Genomic DNA, 7,156 nt, shown 5'->3' with positions numbered 1-7,156 from the left:
CCCCCTCTCTCTTTCTCTACCTCTCTTCTCTCCCCCTTGGTTAGGAGAGATATCACACCTTAGTGAAGGGAACATTAACCAGCTGGTTAGAGAGATATCACACCTTAGTGACATTAACCAGCTGGTTAGAGAGATATCACACCTTAGTGAAGGGAACATTAACCAGCTGGTTAGGAGAGATATCACACCTTAGTGACATTAACCAGCTGGTTAGGAGAGATATCACACCTTAAGTGACATTAACCAGCTGGTTAGGAGAGATATCACACCTTAGTGACATTAACCAGCTGGTTAGGAGAGATATCACACCTTAGTGACATTAACCAGCTGGTTAGGAGAGATATCACACCTTAGTGAAGGGAACATTAACCAGCTGGTTAGGAGAGATATCACACCTTAGTGACATTAACCAGCTGGTTAGGAGAGATATCACACCTTAGTGGCATTAACCAGCTGGTTAGAGAGATATCACACCTTAGTGAAGGGAACATTAACCAGCTGGTTAGGAGAGATATCACACCTTAGTGACATTAACCAGCTGGTTAGGAGAGATATCACACCTTAGTGAAGGGAACATTAACCAGCTGGTTAGGAGAGATATCACACCTTAGTGACATTAACCAGCTGGTTAGGAGAGATATCACACCTTAGTGAAGGGAACATTAACCAGCTGGTTAGGAGAGATATCACACTTAGTGACATTAACCAGCTGGTTAGGAGAGATATCACACCTTAGTGAAGGGAACATTAACCAGCTGGTTAGGAGAGATATCACACCTTAGTGACATTAACCAGCTGGTTATGAGAGATATCACACCTTAGTGAAGGGAACATTAACCAGCTGGTTAGGAGAGATATCACACCTTAGTGACATTAACCAGCTGGTTAGGAGAGATATCACACCTTAGTGACATTAACCAGCTGGTTAGGAGAGATATCACACCTTAGTGACATTAACCAGCTGGTTAGAGAGATATCACACCTTAGTGAAGGGAACATTAACCAGCTGGTTAGGAGAGATATCACACCTAGTGACATTAACCAGCTGGTTAGGAGAGATATCACACCTTAGTGAAGGGAACATTAACCAGCTGGTTAGGAGAGATATCACACCTTAGTGACATTAACCAGCTGGTTAGGAGAGATATCACACCTTAGTGAAGGGAACATTAACCAGCTGGTTAGGAGAGATATCACACCTTAGTGACATTAACCAGCTGGTTAGGAGAGATATCACACCTTAGTGAAGGGAACACAGTCTGCCTGTCTCCTAGTACCTTGCTGAGGGCCCTTAAAGATCTCATCAAGCCTGTCTGTTTGACTCCTAGTACCTTGGTGAGGGCCCTTAAAGATCTCATCAAGCCTGTCTGTCTGTCTCCTAGTACCTTGCTGAGGGCCCTTAAAGATCTCATCAAGCCTGTCTGTCTGTCTCCTAGTACCTTGCTGAGGGCCCTTAAAGATCTCATCAAGCCTGTCTGTCTGACTCCTAGTACCTTGCTGAGGGCCCTTAAAGATCTCATCAAGCCTGTCTGTCTGACTCCTAGTACCTTGGTGAGGGCCCTTAAAGATCTCATCAAGCCTGTCTGTCTGTCTCCTAGTACCTTGCTGAGGGCCCTTAAAGATCTCATCAAGCCTGTCTGTCTGACTCCTAGTACCTTGCTGAGGGCCCTGACCTTAAAGATCTCATCAAGCCTGTCTGTCTGTCTCCTAGTACCTTGGTGAGGGCCCTTAAAGATCTCATCAAGCCTGTCTGTCTGTCTCCTAGTACCTTGCTGAGGGCCCTGACCTTAAAGATCTCATCAAGCCTGTCTGTCTGTCTCCTAGTACCTTGCTGAGGGCCCTGACCTTAAAGATCTCATCAAGCCTGTCTGTCTGTCTCCTAGTACCTTGCTGAGGGCCCTTAAAGATCTCATCAAGCCTGTCTGTCTGTCTCCTAGTACCTTGGTGAGGGCCCTGACCTTAAAGATCTCATCAAGCCTGTCTGTCTGTCTCCTAGTACCTTGCTGAGGGCCCTGACCTTAAAGATCTCATCAAGCCTGTCTGTCTGTCTCCTAGTACCTTGCCGAGGGCCCTTAAAGATCTCATCCAGCCTGTCTCCTAGTACCTTGCTGTCTGTGGCTATAATCCTTCTCAACATATTTCTCTGTCTGACAGCGATACTACCAAACCACCAAACAACACAAGAGGTTAAAATACTCCCAATGAAAGATTTGTAGAGTCCAAGCCCCTGTCATGTGACCTGGGTGAGGCGTAGCTGGGAAGTTAATGGTCTCTGTGGTTTTGTTTCGCCACAACAAAGTCCTCCTGAATAGAACACAGGAAACGGACCATGATGCATCACTGTTGTGTTCTCCGATCCGTAACCACAACGTTACCATGGAGGAATGACTTGTTCCTGGCCAGGCAAGATTTTTCTGTTTCCCAAATGGCACCTTCTTCTTCACTACGTAGTGCACTACTCCATAGGGATCTGGTCTAAAGTAGTGCCCTACCCCATAGGGCTCTGGTCTAAAGTAGTGCCCTGCCCCATAGGGCTCTGGTCTAAAGTAGTGCCCTACCCCATAGGGCTCTGGTCTAAAGTAGTGCCCTATCCCATAGGGCTCTGGTCTAAAGTAGTGCCCTATCCCATAGGGCTCTGGTCTAAAGTAGTGCCCTACCCCATAGGGCTCTGGTCTAAAGTAGTGCCCTACCCCATAGGGCTCTGGTCTAAAGTAGTGCCCTGCCCCATAGGGCTCTGGTCTAAAGTAGTGCCCTGCCCCATAGGGCTCTGGTCTAAAGTAGTGCCCTACCCCATAGGGCTCTGGTCTAAAGTAGTGCCCTATCCCATAGGGCTCTGGTCTAAAGTAGTGCCCTACCCCATAGGGCTCTGGTCTAAAGTAGTGCCCTACCCCATAGGGCTCTGGTCTAAAGTAGTGCCCTACCCCATAGGGCTCTGGTCTAAAGTAGTGCCCTACCCCATAGGGCTCTGGTCTAAAGTAGTGCCCTACCCCATAGGGCTCTGGTCTAAAGTAGTGCCCTACCCCATAGGGCTCTGGTCTAAAGTAGTGCCCTACCCCATAGGGCTCTGGTCTAAAGTAGTGCCCTACCCCATAGGGCTCTGGTCTAAAGTAGTGCCCTACCCCCATAGGGCTCTGGTCTAAAGTAGTGCCCTACCCCAATAGGGCTCTGGTCTAAAGTAGTGCCCTATCCCATAGGGCTCTGGTCTAAAGTAGTGCCCTATCCCATAGGGCTCTGGTCTAAAGTAGTGCCCTACCCCATAGGGCTCTGGTCTAAAGTAGTGCACTTTATAGGGAATAGGGTGATATTTTGGACCCTAGTTCCTGTGTCCTCCAATACTGAGACCAGAGGGCTGAACCTCTCTTAACAGTTAGGATAATGTTCTCAGACCAGTCCTGACCAGACCTCTCTGACTAATCCTCTCTGACTAAACCTCTCTGACTAAACCTCTCTGACCAGACCTCTCTGACCAGACCTCTCTGACCAGACCTCTCTGACCAGACCTCTCTGACTAAACCTCTCTGACCAGACCTCTCTGACTAAACCTCTCTGACCGGACCTCTCTGACTAAACCTCTCTGACTAAACCTCTCTGACCAGACCTCTCTGACTAAACCTCTGACCGGACCTCTCTGACTAAACCTCTCTGACCAGACCTCTCTGACTAAACCTGACTCTGACTAAACCTCTCTGTCCAGACCTCTCTGACTAAACCTCTCTGACTAAACCTCTGACTGACTAAACCTCTCTGACCAGACCTCTCTGACTAAACCTCTCTGACTAAACCTCTCTGACTAAACCTCTCTGACTAAACCTCTCTGACTAAAACTCTGACTAAACCTCTCTGACCAGACCTCTCTGACCAGACCTCTCTGACTAAACCTCTCTGACCAGACCTCTCTGACTAAACCTCTCTGACTAAACCTCTCTGACTAAACCTCTCTGACTAAACCTCTCTGACTAAACCTCTCTGACCGGACCTCTCTGACTAAACCTCTCTGACTAAACCTCTCTGACTAAACCTCTCTGACTAAACCTCTGACTAAACCTCTCTGACTAAACCTCTCTGACTAAACCTCTCTGACTAAACCTCTCTGACTAAACCTCTCTGACTAAACCTCTCTGACTAAACCTCTCTGACTAAACCTCTCTGACTAAACCTCTCTGACTAAACCTCTCTGACTAAACATCTCTCTGGCTAAACCTCTCTGACTAAACCTCTCTGTTTCTGCTGTTTATATTGTTTCTTCATCACCATGTGGTGTTTTGATGTTTCAGAAGGTTTGTCAGGTTTCCTCCCTATAAGCTGTGTTGAGACAAGAAGCCAGAGCAGCAAGTCTCTCAGATCCCCTTTCCGTTTCTCCGTTTCTCCGTACGCACGTAAACCACCGGCCGCCAACAACAACGGCTGTCGGGTACCAGAACCAGAGAGTTCTGTACATCACGTTATGGTCAGTACCAGAACCAGAAGACCTGTTACAACACACTGACACGTTATGGTCGGTACCAGAACCAGAGAGTTCTGTTTCTGTTACAACACACTGACACGTTATGGTCAGTACCAGAACCAGAGAGTTCTGTTACTGTTATGGTTGGTACCAGAACCAGAGAGTTCTGTTACTGACACGTTATGGTCGGTACCAGAACCAGAGAGTTCTGTTACTGTTACAACACACTGACACGTTATGGTCAGTACCAGAACCAGAGAGTTCTGTTACAACACACTGACACGTTATGGTTGGTACCAGAACCAGAGAGTTCTGTTACAACACACACTGACACGTTATGGTCGGTACCAGAACCAGAGAGTTCTGTTACAACACACTGACACGTTATGGTCGGTACCAGAACCAGAGAGTTCTGTTACAACACACTGACACGTTATGGTCGGTACCAGAACCAGAGAGTTCTGTTACAACACTGTTACAACCAGAGAGTTCACTGACACGTTATGGTCGGTACCAGAACCAGAGAGTTCTGTTACTGTTACAACACACTGACACGTATGGTCAGTACCAGAACCAGAGAGTTCTGTTACAACACACTGACACGTTATGGTCGGTACCAGAACCAGAGAGTTCTGTTACAACACACTGACACGTTATGGTCGGTACCAGAACCAGAGAGTTCTGTTACAACACACTGACACGTTATGGTCGGTACCAGAACCAGAGAGTTCTGTTACAACACACTGACACGTTATGGTCGGTACCAGAACCAGAGAGTTCTGTTACAACACACTGACACGTTATGGTTGGTACCAGAACCAGAGAGTTCTGTTACAACACACTGACACGTTATGGTCGGTACCAGAACCAGAGTTCTGTTACAACACACTGACACGTTATGGTCAGTACCAGAACCAGAGAGTTCTGTTACAACACACTGACACGTTATGGTCCAGAACCAGAGGGTTCTGGTACCAGAACCAGAGAGTTCTGTTACAACACACTGACACGTTATGGTCGGTACCAGAACCAGAGAGTTCTGTTACAACACACTGACACGTTATGGTCGGTACCAGAACCAGAGAGTTCTGTTACAACACACTGACACGTTATGGTCAGTACCAGAACCAGAGTTCTGTTACAACACACTGACACGTTATGGTGGTACCCAGAACCAGAGAGTTCTGTTACAACACACTGACACGTTATGGTCGGTACCAGAACCAGAGAGTTCTGTTACAACACACTGACACGTTATGGTCGGTACCAGAACCAGAGAGTTCTGTTACAACACACTGACACGTTATGGTCGGTACCAGAACCAGAGAGTTCTGTTACAACACACTGACACGTTATGGTCGGTACCAGAACCAGAGAGTTCTGTTACAAACACTGTTACTGACACGTTATGGTCGGTACCAGAACCAGAGAGTTCTGTTACAACACACTGACACGTTATGGTGGTACCAGAACCAGAGAGTTCTGTTACAACACACTGACACGTTATGGTCGGTACCAGAACCAGAGAGTTCTGTTACAACACACTGACACGTTATGGTGGTACCAGAACCAGAGAGTTCTGTTACAACACACTGACACGTTATGGTCGGTACCAGAACCAGAGAGTTCTGTTACAACACACTGACACGTTATGGTTGGTACCAGAACCAGAGAGTTCTGTTACAACACACTGACACGTTATGGTCGGTACAGAACCAGAGAGTTCTGTTACAACACACTGACACGTTATGGTCGGTACCAGAACCAGAGAGTTCTGTTACAACACACTGACACGTTATGGTCGGTACCAGAACCAGAGAGTTCTGTTACAACACACTGACACGTTATGGTCGGTACCAGAACCAGAGAGTTCTGTTACAACACACTGACACGTTATGGTCGGTACCAGAACCAGAGAGTTCTGTTACAACACACTGACACGGTATGGTCGGTACCAGAACCAGAGAGTTCTGTTACAACACACTGACACGTTATGGTTGGTACAGAACCAGAGAGTTCTGTTACAACACACTGACACGGTATGGTTGGTACAGAACCACACTGTTACACACACTGACACGTTATGGTCGGTACCAGAACCAGAGAGTTCTGTTATAACACACTGACACGTTATGGTTCGGTACCAGAACCAGAGAGTTCTGTTACAACACACTGACACGGTATGGTCGGTACCAGAACCAGAGAGTTCTGTTACAACACACTGACACGTTATGGTCGGTACCAGAACCAGAGAGTTCTGTTACAACACACTGACACGTTATGGTCGGTACCAGAACCAGAGAGTTCTGTTACAACACACTGACACGTTATGGTCGGTACCAGAACCAGAGAGTTCTGTTACAACACACTGACACGTTATGGTCACCAGAACCAGAGAGTTCTGTTACAACACACTGACACGTTATGGTCGGTACCAGAACCAGAGAGTTCTGTTACTGTTACAACACACTGACACGTTATGGTCGGTACCAGAACCAGAGAGTTCTGTTACAACACACTGACACGGTACCAGAACCAGAGAGTTCTGTTACAACACACTGACATCGGTACCAGAACCAGAGAGTTCTGTTACAACACACTGACACGTTATGGTCGGTACCAGAACCAGAGAGTTCTGTTACAACACACTGACACGTTATGAGTCGGTACCAGAACCAGAGAGTTCTGTTACAACACACTGACACGTTATGG

At 47.2% G+C, this 7,156-nt stretch overlaps 1 long non-coding RNA gene across 2 annotated transcripts; it reads right to left on the bottom strand.

The window, feature by feature from the left end:
- Positions 1-279: 279 nt before the first annotated feature.
- Positions 280-2,527, bottom strand: LOC127921838 (uncharacterized). Of its 2 annotated transcripts, XR_008109724.1 has the most exons (6): positions 2,105-2,527; positions 1,828-1,940; positions 1,068-1,277; positions 818-943; positions 475-646; positions 280-435 (listed from the first exon to the last, which is right to left on the bottom strand). It is a non-coding gene; the product is annotated as an uncharacterized LOC127921838 (long non-coding RNA). The 2 variants fall into 2 exon arrangements; XR_008109725.1 differs by lacking the exon at positions 475-646.
- Positions 2,528-7,156: the final 4,629 nt, after the last annotated feature.

This window comes from Oncorhynchus keta, unplaced genomic scaffold (assembly GCF_023373465.1).
Source record: "Oncorhynchus keta strain PuntledgeMale-10-30-2019 unplaced genomic scaffold, Oket_V2 Un_contig_23814_pilon_pilon, whole genome shotgun sequence".
NCBI classification, from domain to species: Eukaryota; Metazoa; Chordata; class Actinopteri; order Salmoniformes; family Salmonidae; genus Oncorhynchus; species Oncorhynchus keta.
This window is presented reverse-complemented; position numbering and strand designations above follow the sequence as displayed.